Below are 18,399 nucleotides of genomic sequence, written 5' to 3'. Positions count from 1 at the left end.
TTCTCTCCGTCTACCTTGATTGAATAGGCATTTCCTTGCTTTGCTGGGGCACGTATGTTGAGAGCACAAAATGGAGCTCTCTTTCCTGTAATTATGTGGATTCAAGCCTGAATTTCTTGCAGATTGCTTATCGTCTTGGTAACCAAGAACTTTCCTGTCTCCACTTGTCCTTGGCTGGGTGCATTGTTCTGCTTGCCTCTGGCTGCAGCAATCATGCTAGTCCTTCCATGTACTCGTAGCCTGTTTCCCCTTCCTTATTCACTACAGTGTGCCTATAGCTTCCATATTTTTCATTATGGCTTTGCCATGTTAGTGGCAGTCAAGCATGTGCAAGCTAGGTATACGTATACTTTGGCGTCTTGCAGTTCAGCATTGGCAACAAATGTGGGTGTGTATATATAGATATGTATGTATGTCTGTCATCTACCTGTGTGAGTCATGAGCATGTTTTTCATGTCTCCATGCAACAAATGCTATATAAAGGGCGCCTGGTGGATTCCTGATATGCCCAGGAGGGTACCTGTATACAATTTGCTAGAAATCAGGATGAGAGGTCAAACGACAGCTATCTGGTGTTGAAAACCTTTTAATTGGGTCTCCAAACTATTGTTTGCACAGATAATCAATTTAAATATTTACATCACGTTCGATAAGCACGAAAGTAGTACGGACAGGTATCATTTATTACATAGGAAATACAGATGTGTATCAACCTCTTTAGTGTCGAGGTACAATTTCCAATATGATGCACAAGTGAGCGTAACAGAACGCGAAGCCTACCATAACAAATCCACCTGGGCACCGTGGAGACATCAGAAATTGACCAATTGTCCCAATTACTAGGAGAGCTTCGTGCTGAGGTTCATTCTGCCTGACAAGAGACTAATGCCATCCGGAGAGACCTAATAGTGACCAAAGAATGCACTGAAGAGATTAGCAGGCAATACTTGCAATCACAGGTAGGACAGACGCCTCTACCTGGAAGCAATCCAACGATGCAAAACCCTGCCATATCATCCACTCCGGTCCAGTGCAGATCACGTTACCTGGAACAGTTCCCTTGGCACCACCAGAAAGGTTCTCAGGCGACCCACGGAAGTATGCGGCATTCATCAATCAGTGTCGCCTTCATTTTCTTTGTAGGCCTGGAGCATTTCCAAATGACCAAGCTCGGGTAGCTTTTTTCTTATCATACCTGAGTGGTAGCGCAGCAGATTGGACGGTGCCGTTGGTAACCCATGACGATCCTCTATTACATGACTTTGGGGGTTCCAAAGAGAAATGGAAACACTTTTTGCTCGCCATACCCAGGAACAAGCAGTAGACAATGAACTCTTGTCCCTCCGACAGGGGAATCAGGACTTGTTAACGTACATTGCTACCTTCAACAGACTGGTTACCGAAGCTAGGTGGCCAGAAAACAAAAGAACCACGTTATTCCATCGAGGCTTACGAGGCGAATTAAAGGACGTCTTAGCCCAGGTGGTTGATCCACCCAGAGACTGTGCCGAATTCATAAATCTGGTTGTGCAATTAGACCACCGGTTGCAGGACCGAAAAGCAGACCGGTCTAAGACGGACCCTCGAACCGTGTATGTTCGACCAAGGGAAAACACACCCCGTGTACCTGAAAATGCTGTAGAACACATGCAGATTGGAGGGATACAGCCTCCATTAACAAAACAAGAGCGGGACAAAAGAAGACAACAACAACTTTGTTTGTATTGTGGGAAACAAGGACATTTCTTGAAGGACTGTCCAGTAAAACCCCCAAGAAGAATAGTTGGGGCGACAGAGAAGGATGAAGCTAAGGAATTGGAAAACTATCAAGCTCGACAAACGTAGAGGTCAGTTTGTCGAGTGAGAAAAAAGAGTTGCTGACCTCGCACTTTGCAATACCAGTGATCTTAATTAATCACCAACAGTCGTCAAGAATGGTATACACGCATTTCGCCGAACGAAATTTCATTGTGGGACTTTTCATCGCCGACCCTTTCATCGCCAACATTTTTTTTAAAAACATTTTTTTTAAGGGGGGGTGTTTGTGCGGGTTGGGGTATGATTATTTAAGTAAGGGGGCTTGGGGGGCGCAGCCCCCCATAAATAAAAAAATAAAAAAATGTTGGCGATGAAAGGGTCGGCGATGAAAAGTCCCACGATGAAATTTCGTTCGGCGAAATAACGTGGAATCGTCAAGAATGCATGCCGTTGAAGCATACATCAATAGCGGAGCAGTTGGAAATGATATTGATCAAGAACTGGCAGCAGAGATGGGGCTTCCTTTGTGTTCTAAGCCAACTATGGAAAAGGTAACCACTGTGGATGGGACAGAAATCACTTCCGGACCAGTAACCTAGTGCACAGCCAGGGTAACCTTGCTGTGCCAGGACGGACATCGGGAGTCTATTTCATTTGATCTCATCAGGGCACCTCAGTTCAGGCTAATACTAGGGATGCCATGGTTGGTTGCTCACAACCCTTTGATAGACTGGCGGGCACGAAAATTAACCTTCCCTAGTGACTGCTCCCCTGCCTGCTATTACCAAGAGGAGAAACCCAACGTCTGTATCCCCATGACTCCCGTAGCGACAGTATCAACCCTGGGAGCAACGAATACCTTGCCAAGTGAATACCATGATTTTCAGGATGTTTTCCGAAAGGATCAAGCCAATACAGTGCCGCCTCACAGGCCCTATGACTGTCAGATCAACCTTGTTCCTGGTGCACAAATCCCTTGCGGCAGGATCTACGCTCTCACAGAACCAGAAAACCTTCATTTGAAATCCTATTTAGACCAGTACCTTGCAAACAGATTTATCCGTCCTTTGAAGTCCCCCGCAGCCAGTCCTTTGTTCTTCGTACCGAAAAAGGAAGGAGACTTGAGAACCTGTATTGACTATCGTGCATTGAACCAGATCACCGTGAAGAACCGCTACCCCTTGCCACTTATCCCTGAGATGCTAGACCAAGTTAAAGATGCCCAGATTTATACCAAATTGGACCTTGGAGGAGCGTACCACCTGGTCCGAGTCAGAAAAGGAGATGAATGGAAAACTGCCCTCCGTACTAAGTATGGATTGTTTGAATATCAAGCTATGCCCTTATTATGCAACGCTCCTGCGGCATTCCAATATTTCATGAATGACGTCTTAAGGGAGTTAATTGATGTGTGCGCCTTAGTGTACATAGGTGACATCCTAGTATAATCAGCCTCGAAACAAGATCATGTCAGGCATGTTCGTTCAGTCCTCACCAAGCTCTGTTAACATCGCTTGTTTGCAAAGCTTGAAAAATGCTTTTTTCACATCACCGAAGTAGAGTTTCTTGGTTTTATCCTTACTCCAGGAGGCATCAGTATGTACGTACACAAGGTAGATGCCATTCTGAAATGGCCTTCACCGACGTCTCTGAAAGGGGTACAAAGCATGCTGGGCTTTGCAAACTTCTACCGCCGTTTCATCCCAGACTTCTCTCAGGTTGTGCACCCAATCACAGTACTATTACGAAAAAACAATAAAAAGTTTGCTTGGACCGAAGAAGCAGAAGAAGCCTTTCAGGAACTTAAACGAAGATTTACCTGTGCTCCAATCCTGCGACATCCTCGTCCAGACCTCCCTTATGTCGTTGAAACTGATGCGTCCAGTCTCGCAATGGGGGCTGTCTTTTCACAGAGAGACCCGGAAACCGGCCAACTACATCCTGTAGCCTTTTGGTCGAAAAAGTTCTCACCTCCAGAGATTAATTATGCCATCACGGACAAGAAACTCCTGGCTATCAAATCTGCCTTTAAAGCCTGGAGGCACTACCTTCTGGGGGCCAGACACACCATTACAGTCATCACAGACCACCGAAATCTGCAATATCTCAAAACAGCAAAGGCCCAGTCCTCGCGCCAATTACGGTGGGCCCTTTTCTTCGCTGAATATGATTATAATCACATTTCAACCAGGAGTCAGGAACGGAAAGGCGGATGCCTTATCTCGCATGGGCATAGATGAAATGGTATATACAACTCCAGACCCAGTACCAATTATACCAGAAGACAAACTCTTGGGTATCACAACAGCCTTAACACAAGCAGAACTATGAAAAGAAATCCAACAGACAATGAATCCTGATGCCTTCCTCGCATGGCAAACTCAAGGGGAACAATATACCATCAAGGACCATCTACCCTTTTTTAGGGATCGCGTATATGTACCCAAGAAGGAATTACAACAGCATATTATTTCAAACTATCATGATTCACTGATCGAAGGGCATCCTGGGATCGCCAAAACTCTACCTAAGGTGAAAAAGAACTTTTGGTGGCCTACCTGGCGTAAGGACATCATTCAGTATATTCAGTCCTGCGGTGTCTGCGCACAAAATAAATCACAGAAACAAAAACCATCTGGCCTCCTACAACCATTGGACATTCCTCCAGTTCCATGGCACACTCTTTCCCTTGACTTCATCACTGATCTACCTCAAAGCCAAGGGTTCATCACCATCCTTGTAGTTGTGGACTTATTCCCAAAGATGGCCCATTTTATTCCTCTCAAAGGCCTCCCAGACGCAGCCACTTTAGCAAAAGAGTTCCTGGAGGGCGTGGTTAAGCTACATGGCTTCCCTTCAGTTCTGGTCTCTGATCGAGGGAGCCATTTTGTTTCAAACTTCTGGAGAAAATGTTGTGCAATGGCGCAGATTGACGTTCGGCTATCTACCAGTCACCATCCTCAAATGGACGGCCAAACCGAGAGAACCAATCAGACACTCGAGCAATATTTACGGTGCATGCTGCACCACGAACAAAGGAATTGGAAAGACCTACTATGGATTGGCGAATATGCATATAACAATTCTTTGCATTCAAGCACGGGACAAACGCCCTTCTATACCCTTTATGGCAGACAGCCACGTACCTCTGAACTAGACCTTCCAGCCAGCTTGGAAATACCAGCGGTAAAGACTCTACACACAACCATTACCCAAGCTTTCAAAAGGGCAAAGAAACACCTTATTCATGCCAAAGAAAAACAAAAGAGATTCGCCGATCAACACCGGAAAAAGGCCCCTGATTATCAAGTAGGAGACAAAGTTTGGTTAGCCGGTAAATATGTACCCATCAAGGGAACCCAAACCTTTCATCCCAAATTCTTAGGACCCTATACCATTAAGGCAATTATCAACCCAGTAGCCGTGAAACTGGATTTACCACCTAATCTACAAATCCACCCAGTATTTCATGTGTCCCTCCTGAAACCAATGCAACCCGGCACACGAATTGGGACACCACCTAAGCCCATACTTGTTGACGGAGAACCAGAATCCGAAGTCAAAGATATTTTGGACTCTAAATATTCTAGGACCAAACTATATCATCTCGTCGATTGGAAAGGATTTGGACCACAAGATAGACCCTGGGAGCCCAGTGAGAATATCCACGCACCCCGTCTAATCAGGAAATTCCATCGGAACTTCCCAACCAAACCTGGGCCAGGCAGAAGGAACACCATGGGAGGGGCCTTAGGGGGGAGTGCTGTCTCGATCCTCGCCCAAAACCCCCTCTGGCAAACCCATTGGCAGGTGGAGTCAGGACTCGGGCCTCTAGAGCCAGGCATCCTTTTCCAAAGCCCTCTTGAGGCCCTCCTGGCGCCTATGGCGCCAGGCTCATACACCATGAGAAACATGTGCTTGGGAACTACTTATTGAGTTGCCAGCCAACATGGAGGCATCCACATAGCTTGGTTCCCAGGAACGAAGCTATGCGGTCTAGTGTTTTGGGTGTGGTAGCCTAGGGACTACTTTACCTGGACTATTTTGTTGGAGCTATTTAAACCACACCCGAGCAAGACAACATGCTTCGCGTTACTTTGCAGCTTGCAGCGTGACGCTCTACGTGTCCAGCTATTCCCTCGAACCTCGGAGAAGAAGAACCTGCAAGGAGACAAAAGGAACATCATTAGCAGCAGCATATTACCTGCAGTCTTCATCTTTAACCCTTTAAGTGCCGAGGACGAGGTATCTCGTCCTTGCAATTACCTCCCCAGTGGCAAGGATGAGATAGCTCGTCCTTGGCACTTAAGGGGTTAATGAAGGAGAAAATGTTAGAAGGCTTTGCATGTTGAAATACTGAAATCACCAAAAAAGGCCTTGGCACTGGGGGGGGAACCCATGGCAGTTAAAAGGTTAACCACTCACAGCTTCTGAGAACAGGTTCCTTGAATCAGCACGCCTCCCGGACAGCACGACCGAAGATAGAGGCAACATTAAAGAAAGCAGTAGAGACATTTGTAAGTTACAAACTGCTCAAAAGACTTACCTGGCTGGTCGCCTCACGGCTGGCACCATTCCGGACATTCTACTCGCGCTGAAGAACACTGCGACCTACAAGGAAGGAAAACACAGGTTAGCAAAGGCAAGACTTTGCAGCGCTGCACATAGCGCTTACTTACCTCATCATAGCACTCTTAATGCGCCATCATTTACCAGCGGGGCTCAACCAGGCCAGTTCGCCGCGTTGAAGCTCTGCATACCTAAGGGAGGAAAAAGAGACATTCTAAATAAAGAAAGGCATGCAGGATAGCAACAAAAATAAAGAACAGCAATAAGACCTACCTGAACAGTATCAAACGGGCTTGCGTCAGTGAAGTAACTGGACCGCATATGCCCAAGAAAGACAACGCGCCCCTGCAAAGAAGGCAGGATGGAGAGCATGCCTAATTCTACCACCAGGTGAGGAGAGGGCCCAGAGGGGCTGAAATCATACGGGGTGGAGGGAGGATACTTACCCCGGTTGGTCAGTCCTGAACACAGTCCTCCTGTATTTTCAGACAGAACTTTCCCCGCAGACCACATCTGGGCAGAGCTGAGAAGCATACCAGTGAGTAACACTGCTGGGTGGCGTCCCTGTGGATACCAGGTGAGCGTAACACTACTTTAATGAACCAATCCTGGGTCCCCACCAACAATCTCCTGTATACGTGACCAGAGTGCTTTGCAACAGAAAAGGTAATGGGGTGAAAACATGTAATACTACCTCCCACCCATTTTTTTGTCTGTTGTGCATCACAGGGTCCCGCTGGTTAATGGAGCTCTCTGTGGTTCCTGAATAAAGCGGCAGGTCTCCCTTGAAGCTGTGGCGAGACCAAACTTTCTGGTGTCGTCAATCCACATACTCTTACTTTCTGAATGGGGTCTCCCTGTGGGGATGACTACTGTAAACATGCAGTCTCAGACATGACATTTCACTGTCACTGTCGATACTGAGGGCGGGAGCTGACATCAAGTTGACACAGTTCATGTGAAAGGGTGTTGGGGTTTCCTGTCTCTGTGGGCCTGTTTGAATTAAACTCTGATTAGAATGTGAATACTCCCACCAGCTACAGAGCTCATCAAAAGGACAGGGTGGATCCATGGAGCGTTTGTTAGTTAATTAGGCTGGCCATGGCAGAGGGAAAGGTTGGCCCTCCCCCTTCGGAGATGACATGGTGTACTCCTAGCTGTCATATCACAACTAAATATTACAGTGGGGACTGTGCCTGTAGGCTGTGTCCACCCAGAGTACACAGAACTATGCGTATGTTGTGCAGTGAGCATAGGAAAATCTGTGCGGATTAACCCCACACATATTTCTGCAGGTTGATCTACCATCATTCAATTTTATTTAAAATTTCAAAAAAGCCCAGGCGAGCACCCAACCACTATGCGGATGGTCGGATTTCTCACAGATGATTAAAATAGTGACCTCTTGTGAGTGGCATGGTGGCAAAATTTTCCTACTGCAAGGGGTGCATCTGTCTGGAATTTCAAATGAGTCTCTGGCAAAGTCATGGGGGGGCCTCCAGATTTTACACCTCTTTTTCCTCGTATTAACCTGTGCTATTAATCTGTTTCACAAGTCGCTTAGGATTTCGGTTTTGGAGCATGAGCAGGACTCTGAGGGCTGGTATTTTATAGTCTCAGGCATTGTTGCCCATATGCATTTGACATTGGTCAATGTTTATTGCCCGAATATTGACGATCCAGCTTTTTATAAAGGGTTGATTGACAAATGCCTTCCATACTCGCAGTCTTCCATAGGCTGGGCTGGTGATTTTAATACGATACGTGATACTACTAAGTCTAGTCTTGGTCCCGGAAATGTGTCTTTAGCTGCACATGAGATGAGGGGGGATGGAGGACGCTTCACCTGGGTATAGGCATTATACATATTACTCGTCGGTTCATGATGTGAGCTCACGGATTGATTACATTTTGGCGTGCCCCAGTATGTTAGGCATGACTAAGGAATGTACCATACTTCCCAGAATGCTTTCAGTGTGGACAATTTGCTTGGAATCTGGTTCCATTGCTAGGCCATTCTAGTGCGTTAAATCTCAGGCATTACAGGATGTAGAGTTTCATGGGAGGTTTTAGATATTGTCACCTCTTTCTTTGAGCTTAATATAAAGTCGATACCATTGATCAGGATAGTTTGGGTGACTTTCAAGGTGTACATACGTGGTCGCTGCATTGCTTTGGAAAATGAGGTTCTCAAAAGGATTAGACAGCAGTTAGATGGCCTTGAAATGGAATTGTGGCAGTTGGAACGCTGATTGGGGCAGAGAGTGGATGAAAGCATATTGACTTCTATTAATTCTACATTGGATAGGTTTCGGGTGGGGGCGGTCAGAGAGGAGAGGTATTTAGCGGCTCCCATGCTCGCTCATAAATATGGTGAAGAGGGAAGAGCCGGTCATCATTTGGCGCACCTGCTGAGGCACGAAAACGGGCCGCCGATGTTGCTGCAGTGAGACATAACGGAGGGAATATAGTGACAGACCCAGACTTTATCCTGTGGCGTTTCTGGGTACATTATGAAAGCCTATATACAGCTAGAGAACCACAGGACACGAGCATGTTGCTTGAATATGTGGGAGATATCTCCTTGCCTACTTTGGACCAGAAAGTGTGTGAGTTTCTTGATGCCTTCATTATGACGTCATTGCCCTCCACTCCAAAGTCCCGAGCTCTGACAGCATCACTGCTGAGTTCTTCAAAGATTTCTGGCCTAATATGGGCACTTACTTTCTGGAGGTATGGCAGGAGTTGTTGCAGTCAAGTAGTATACCCCCGTGATGCATTGATTTAATTGATTTTAAAGCCGGGCAAGGACTCATTGCAGTCTTCCTCTTATAGGCCGATTTCATCATCAAATCTGGATCCTAAAACCTTCTCCAAAATACTGGTGCACTGGCTCTTTCTGCATCTTACTTTGCTTATTCATCTTGACCAATCAGGGTTCATGCCAGGGCTGTCCACCTCCCTGAACATGAGATGGTTGTTCATTATTCTCACCCAAATTGACCCTGTGGTGCAGGCCACGGGGGCCCTATTAGATGCTGAGAAAGAAATTGACTCAATATTCTGGGAAAATGTCTTTAATATTTTGGAGAGGCTCGGTCTGCATAGTTATTTTCAGAGTTGCGTAAAGTTGCTTTATAACAGAGCTATCACCCGCATTAGCTTGTTTGGTATACGGGCGACCCCTTTCCAGCTTAGTCAGGGAACTCAGCAAGAGTGTCCTCTGTCACCGCTTTTGTTGGCAATAGCAAATGAGCCGCTTGTTGTTCGATTGCGGTTGGTATCATTATATGCTGGCGATATCATACTTCATGTCAAAGATCCAGAGGTGAACCTGGCTCCCCTCAGTTAGGAAGTCGAAGGATTTGGCAAAGTGTCAGTATTGAAAATTAAGTGGTCAAAGTCTATCTTATTTCCGCTGAATGAAAGCACATCAAAACCAAGTGAGGCCGCCACCTAAAGATGGGAGCAGTCTTTGGTTCAGTATCTTGGGATTAAGTTGAGCAGGAGCCAGGTCTTCTTATTACAAGACAATCATTATGAGTACCCGACTCATCTTCTGAGAAATATTGAGCGGTGGGACACTCTTCTCCAGTCTACATTCAGTCGCTTCACCATAGCTAAAATGGTAATAGTCCCTAAATTGCTCTATTACTATTAGCATATCCCGGGTTGGCCCTTTGCTATGTTTTTTGCAGAGGTTTGTTCATTATTGGCGAAGTTGACATGAGACCCTAAGTTGCCCAGAGTGAACTGGGAAACCCTTGCTAGACATTATGATCAGGGAGGTTCATGCGCTTCAGTTATGGAGCCATATTACTTGGTTGCTCAGGTACTTTTTCCATCCTATTGGATGCCTGGGTCGCTATCTTTCCCCCACGTTGGGATAGAGAGAAGGTCAATTCAGCTTAATTTGCTGCAGGATTCTCTAGTGTCCATGATAGTTCACAACAGTTGCCGATTTGACCCGGTGTCCTGCACAGTTGATGCATGGAGGAGGCTAGTTAAGCGGTTGCAGATTCAGTTCCTGTATGCACCAGAATTGTGCGTGTGGGTGATTAAAGATCTGCACCTGCCTTGTGACGATGGATTGGTGAGAGATTAGACTACGTTGGGTGTACATTACATGTATGATTTCTACCCTGACCAGAAGTTTGTTTCAAGGGAGCAGTTTGAGGCGAAACTGGGACAAGGTTTCAGATCGATTTATCAGTACTTCTACCTACGTGCAGCTTTCCGGAACTGGGTCCCGTATTTTCCTCTAGAGCCTCCAATGACTCCCAACCTACAGTACCTGATCAATTCCACAAACCCGAGAAGGATAGTCTTAACTGTCTACCCCTACAGAAGCCCTACATGTAAGCTAACATGGTAAGTGGTGCAGGAAGGAATTTTGATGATAAACTATGGTCAAAAACTATTTGCTCATGTATGCAAATGGTAGCCTAAAATACAACGTTTAAGCTGATATAGTTTAAGGTCCCGCATCTATGGCCTAGTCTGACCCCACCCTCAATTAAGTGGTTGGTAGCTGACGTGGTGCTGCAATTCTGAGATGGGCTATTGCTCACTGCTAGGTGCCTCATCTAGGCTCTGAAACATTTGGGATCCATTTAAGAGCTTTCTTGGTAAGCATGTGCTTGGGAAGAACTCAGGGATATGACTATTAATGCTAGTGGCCTGACCTGGTTATGCACCGGGTTGAATCAGGGCTATTGGGTCAATTGGGTAGTTGATACTGATTGTGGGCATCCTCAGACTGTGAATATCCAAAATATTCTATGTCGGTGCTACATTTTGTATACATTGGCTTTGCAATGGCATTGGTATATTTAATTTATAAGTGTGTGTGCTGTTGCTCTCGATATATTAGGTGAACCTTTAATAAATAAAGTGTTTTCTTTAAAGTTCTTGTCTTCACAAAAATGTATCCAAACTTCATATAAAATCACATTTAAAAATTAATCAAAGAATTTTGCTTTCCCCAATAACACAAGCAATGTACAGAATCAAAGAACTGTATGTCTCACATTTCCCATGTAGATTCACTGTTGTGGGCTGCTAACGTGTGTACAGTTTAAAATAGGCTTAAACTAACTTGCATTAGAATTCTACAGATTGTGGCCTAAGAAAACTCTGGTATTGATTTAGAATGCGCAAAATGTCAGCTCTCCCACTCAACCTGGAAGAATGTTTTTTAAATGTTACTACATTGGTACAGGTGCCCCTCCATTTCACCCCACTAATAGAGTGCCATGTGCAGTTTTAAGAATGAGGATGTTATGGGATTTATATTCGCATAATTTGTGTGGGAGCAGAAATGTCTCAATTGAACATGCTCTCCTTTCCCATTCCTTAATAAATAGTGATGGCCTTCACAGAATACACATGATCAAACATGTCTTCATTAGGCTCTGCTATGGATGTCATAATATCACAGACCAATGTTAACAATTTTTGTGAAAACACTGTGGGTACAATTTAATGAGATTATTATGTTTAAAGAGCAGCTCACCAAATACACTGAAGTGCTATCAATTTCACACTATACTTACCAACAGCACAGTGCAATATGTTTTATTTAAAGGAAATCTCACTTGGCACTTAACTATAGTGAGAATCAAATGCATTTCACATTACAATACTCCTGTATTTTATTGGGAATTAGCACCACCTAGTACTTCCAAACCACCCACTCCCAGTACCTTTTCACCAGGGTATAGTTATACTTACTTTGGGATCATTCATTTGGTTTATGAACCAGCATCACTTGGACATCTAGACCCCCTGGTCTCTGGTCAACTCTGGCACAGGTGAAATCTGTCACTACCAGCTTCAGTCTCCCTCTTGAACAAGGTTCCTCATTTTCAGATATTCCCAGCTCAGCACCATCCCAGTTGGACAGAAAGCTGGTTGTTAATCACAAAAAAGTGGTCCTTTCCAGCAGTGCTTTCCAATCTCCGAATGCTCTCCTCTGTGCTCACACTATTTTTAAAGTGTCCAAAATTCCTACAGCTACATCATAATTATGCCCCACGATTTGATTGGCTTGATCTTCCATTGACTTACCCAATAGTCAGATACTCCCATTGAACACACACCCCCAATCTTATTTGGATGTTTATAATTCTATATTTGAGATCACAAGAAAGGGATGGGGGCTATTTCACTTCTAATACTTTTGACAACAATTTCATTTTTTTCCATAATTCATGGCAGCAAGATGCCAATTTAATTAAATCAGGATTATTGGAGCCATTGCTTGCAGATGCATGTCTGGGTATTCAACAGCCTATTTGGCCTGTTGCTTCATAAAGTTATGAATTTCCCTCAGTTTAATAATTTCTGATAAATGTATAAAATTGATCAAGGAATTTCAACAAAGAGTTTCTGATCTTCAAAACGAACTAAGTTTCATGTTCCTAGGTCTTGTAGTTACAGAATTGTGAATAATATTCACTTTTGCAAGTAGGTTTCCATTTTTGTTGACACTAATAATGGGGCACTGGCATCTAGTTAACACTCACGATAATGATCATGATACTGAAGTACCAAGAATACTATTTTTTGTGGTTAAAATACAATGAACATATAGGGCCTCATTACGACCCAGGCGGAATGGGTTTAACGGCACCGGTAAAGGTGCCAGTGCCGTTAAACCCATTCCGCCCTATTACGAGGTTCCCTTGCGAGACCCCCTCTGGACGTCTGGTCAGACCAGACATCCTTTGCGGGTCCCGCGAGGGGACCAGGGAGCTAACAACGGGCCCGTTATTAATGGGCCCATTGGTAGCTCCCTCCCATTCCCATTGAACCCTATGAGGTCTCAAATGGGAATGGGGATGTGTTTCCTGTATGGGGAAATAGCGGGTCTTTCAAAGTTGGAATAGCCCGGTATTTCCCCATTCAGGGACCACGGACCAAGACCCGAGTTTGGAGGCAGCCATGCCCTTATTGGGGCATGGCTACCTCCAAACTTGTAATGAGGCCCATAGTCATTTTCACTTAACTTAAGATGAAGTAAACTTGATTTATAAAGAAATGTAGTACATGTGGAAAGTATCTACTTTACTACTACCTTGTTTTAATATTGTTGTTTAGTTTCTCTATATATTATAATGGCCATGACCATATTTCCTCCTAATTCTTCTATCTGAGATAAGTACTGAGATAAGTACTCTTATAAATAACTGAAAAATAATATATCATAAAAGTACAATATATATGTGTAATTTTATTCAGGTATGCTGGTTCAAGAATATCAAGATGAAAGTACCTCTTCTAAGTCTATTATTCCAAATGAGTGATTTGCATCAACATAATTCTCAATTGATGTTATATATCAGTATAGATCCTGCATACCCCAGGACAAACACATATTTACTGCATGTTAATTGTAGGGCACATGCACACATTTCAGCTAAGTAAATGATCAAAACAGAGATTGCTGGTTCCAAAAGTATTAATTTAACCATATCTATTACTAAAGGTGGCCAAAGAGGAAACAGTCCAATAACACAGAAATTAATACGAAATGTGTTAATGTTCATCAATTGAAATAAGCGCCAATTTAAAGAGTTCAAATACAAACATAACAAAGAAAGACAAAAAATATTATAATACAAATCTAGTTATCAGCACACAAACATGAGGATTTTGGACCTCATGTTTTGCAGCATTTAAAAGTCGGGTCAGTTTCAAACTGTTATTATGGCCCCAGTGATTTAATCATGTGGATGTGTAGAGCGACCATCGCACAGTTGAGTACAATTGAGTGCAAGTGTATCTAGGTCACATGGCCTAAGGCCCACCCAACTGTCAATCACTGCAAACTGTTGGTGGCTTCCTGTTTTGTCACACCTGTTTCCTACTTAAGCAGCCCTCCAACTTCTTTTCCTTTGCAGTTGGTGAGCAGGTGCAAGTGGGTCTAGGTCACGTGGCCTATGCCCCAACCAGCTTCTTAGCCCTGCCTCTTTCTTTCTGCACAGAACTCTAAGATTAAGAGTGTCACTTGTTTGTGGATCCAAAGTGAAGAGCAGATGAAGAAAAATTCAATTCCTGTTTGAAGCTGTTCGGACCTGGAAGACACAGGTCCCGAACCCCTGCTCAGACAACAGGTAAGAATGCGCTGACATGTATTTTCTCCCTCCATCCCCACAGGCCATCCCCACAATCACCAAGCAATGCCAACATCAATGAAATCACCCTCTGCTATGGCCTGGACTCCGCAATGCATCAACCTCAGCCACATCAGCCACAAGCCCATCAGCACCCCCTCACCATTCACAACACAGACATTGATACTCATCAACGTCCACTCAGCTATCACCCATGCAGCTATCACCCATGCATTCGCCAACTTCATTCACTACACATGACCTTGGCGCCATCTCCTTCACCGAGAACTGTCTGACACCCATGCCCATCCACATCATAGACATCCTTGTCCCCGACGGCTACAGCATCCAACACAGAGACCGGGCGAACAAGACAGGCGGAGGCCTCGCAATCATCCACAAGGCCTTGTGGCCTTGGACCAGACTTGACGTCAACAACATTGGCTGCTTTGATTTCCTCTCCTGCAACTTCCCACTCTCCCGACAGACACATTCACCTTCCATCTCATCTACAGGACACCCAGACCCATCACCACCTTCATCAGAGACTTCACCAACCTGGTCATCACCATGTCCTTCACGCACATATGCCAACAACATCTTCCTAGGTGACTTCAACCTCCCAGACAACAAGGTCACCAAACTGATGAAGGAAGCTCTCACTGCACTGCCTTCCCAACACCCTCAGCCTCACACAGCACTCGAAAGATCCACCACATGAGAAAGGTAACATCCTCAACCTAATCATCACTGCACTGCCTTCCCTCCACCACAGCTCTTCTCTCCGGCTTGACTGGTCTGATCACCTGGCCATGCCTTTCAACATCCTGAACACCACCCAAGTAAAGCATTCCCAACAGAAACCCATCAGACAAACATTCAGGTCCTTCACGAACTTCCTTGTGGAAGCCTTCATGAAAGACCTTGTCTACCTACATCTCACATGGACGGAACACCACCAACCGAACTGCGACTCTCTACTGGAAGCACATTGCCACCCTCTCAGCCTCCATCAACCAACACGTGCCTCTGAAACAGCGCACCAGCAAACCAAAAATGCCAGTACCCTGGTACATGCAAGAACTCAACCTCAGCAAAACAGTCATCAGGAAACAAGAGAAAACCTGGTACCGCTCCAGGACCGCATCCACAAGGAACTCTGAGCAACCCACTGACCAAGGCCTCCGACTATCAGAACACCAAAGCAGAATCAGACAACAAAAGAAGAGCCCTCTTCAAAGCGGTCAACCTGCTACCCAACCCTGCCATACCACACTCGATCAAAAAATCCACCGCCATCAACACCTTCTTCATCGACAAAATCAGCAAGATTTGCCAGCTCTACATCCACAGACCCACCTCACGTCCCTCCTCGCAAAATCTCCAACCCTGTACAACAGGGGTGCACAACTGATTTTGACTGAGGGCCGAAAGTACCTTACATGATGGCTATAGTGGGCCAAAAGGTAAATGTGGGCGGGGCGGTAGGCGGGGCGTGGCAGGAGGATTTTTCAACCCCCAATTTGTATTAAACACATGGAAAAAGAATATGTCTTTGAGGGGTAACGATTTTTATTTGTATTTCAAACTTACATTTTGTACTACACATTTTCCATTGTTATAATTTATTTCTATTTAGTTATTGTATATCGTCTGTTTAATTAAATTATATATATTTTATTGGCCCTTAATTGGACATTCCGTTATTGTGGACTGCTATAGTTTGCTGTTTGGGTTGCCCAAGAGGAGTATGGCCTTCGTTGAGTCAGGTTTCCCCAGAAAGCAAAGGATGTACATCTCCTAACTGTGCCTGTTTTAGCTTTGTTATTGGGTTCACTCTTGGAGTGCAACACTATGCCCCATGTCCCTCACCCCCAACCAAACACTATGCCCATGGCACCCACCCTCAACCAAACACTATTCCTCATGGCCCTCTCACCCCAACCAAACACTATGCCCCATGGCTCCCTAACCCCCAACCAAACACTATGCCCCATGGCCCTCACCCCCAACCAAACACTATGCCCCATGGCTCCCACCCCCAACCAAACACCATGTCCCATGGCTCCCACCCCCAACCAAACACTATGCCCCATGGCCCAACCCCCCAACCCCTCAAGTAAAGACTATGCCCCATGTCCCTCACCCCCAACCAAACACTATGTCCCATGGCTCCCACCCCCAACCAAACACTATGCCCATGGCCCCCATCCCCAACAAAAAACTATGCCACATGGCCCTCACCCCCAACCAAACACTATGCCCCATGGCCCCCTCTCCCCCACCCAAACACTATGCCCCATGGACCCCACCCCCAACCAAACACTATGTCCCATGGCTCCCAACCCCAACCAAACACTATGCCCGATGGCCCCCACCCCTCAAGCAAACACTATGCCCCATGTCCCTCACCTCCAACCAAACACTATGTCCCATGGCCCCCACCCCTCAAGCAAACACTATGCCCCATGTCCCTAACCCCCAACTAAACACTATGTCCCACCTCAGCACACACACATGCACCCATACAGACCCAAAACCCCAACCCCCAACTCAGCACACAAACACTCAAGCATGCACCCATACAGACCTGAAATCCCCCCGCCCCCCAACTCAGCACACAAACTCTCAAACATGAACCCATACAGACTCAACCCCCTCACCCCAGCACACAAACACTCAAGCATGCACCCATACAGACCTGAACCCCCTTAACTCAGCACACACACTCAAACATGCACCCATAAAGACCCGAACCCCCACCCCCAACTCAGCACACACACTCAAGCATGCACCCATTAAGACCCAAACCCCCCACCCCCCAACTCAGCACACACTCAAGCATGCACCCATAAAGACCCGAACCCCCCACCCCCCAACTCAGCACACACACTTAAGCATGCACCCATAAAGATCCGAACCCCCCACCCCCCAACTCAGCACACAAACTCTCAAACATGCACCCATACAGACCCAAACCCCACCACCCCCACACTCAAGCATGCACCCATTAAGACCCGAACCCCCCACCCCCCAACTCAGCACACATTCAAGCATGCACCCATAAAGACCCGAACCCCCCACCCCCCAACTCAGCACACACACTTAAGCATGCACCCATAAAGACCTGAACCCCCCACCCCCCAACTCAGCACACAAACACTCAAGCATGCACCCATACAGACCTGATCCCCCCCACCCCCCAACTCAGCACACACACTCAAACATGCACCCATAAAGACCCGAACCCCCCAACCCCAACTGAGCACACACACTCAAGCATGCACCCATTAAGACCCGAACCCCCACCCCCCAACTCAGCACACACTCAAGCATGCACCCATAAAGACCCGAACCCCCACCCCCCAACTCAGCACACACACTCAAGCATGCACCCATAAAGAACCAAACCCCCTAACCCCCAACTCAGCACACACACTCAAGCATGCCACCATAATGACCCGAACCCCCCAACCCCCAACTCAGCACACAAACTCTCAAACATGCACCCATACATACCCAAACACCCCACCCCCAACTCAGCACACAAACACTCAAGCATGCACCCATAAAAACCTGAATCCCCCCACCCCCCTACTCAGCACACACACTCTTAAACATGCACCCATACAGACCCAAACCCCCCACCCCACAACACAGCATACAAACTCTCAAGCATGCACCCATAAAGACCTGAACCCCCCACTCCCCAACTCAGCACACAAACTCTCAAGCATGCACCCATACAGACCCTGCATCTCAACATACACCGCACTTACACTCCAAAACAAACATGCATGCACACCCGAACCCCCCCACCCCCGCATCTCAACAAACGCTGCACAAACATACAAAAACAAACATTCATGCACACCCGAAACCCCCCCAACTCCCGCATCTCAAACACTGCACAAACATACAAAAACAAACATTCATGCATACCCGAACCACCCCA

Source organism: Ambystoma mexicanum, chromosome 1q (assembly GCF_040938575.1).
Source record: "Ambystoma mexicanum isolate Mex_15411 chromosome 1q, UKY_AmexF1_1, whole genome shotgun sequence".
NCBI classification, from domain to species: domain Eukaryota; kingdom Metazoa; phylum Chordata; class Amphibia; order Caudata; family Ambystomatidae; genus Ambystoma; species Ambystoma mexicanum.
The sequence above is the reverse complement of the archived record's forward strand: the minus strand, read 5'-3'. Positions refer to the sequence as shown.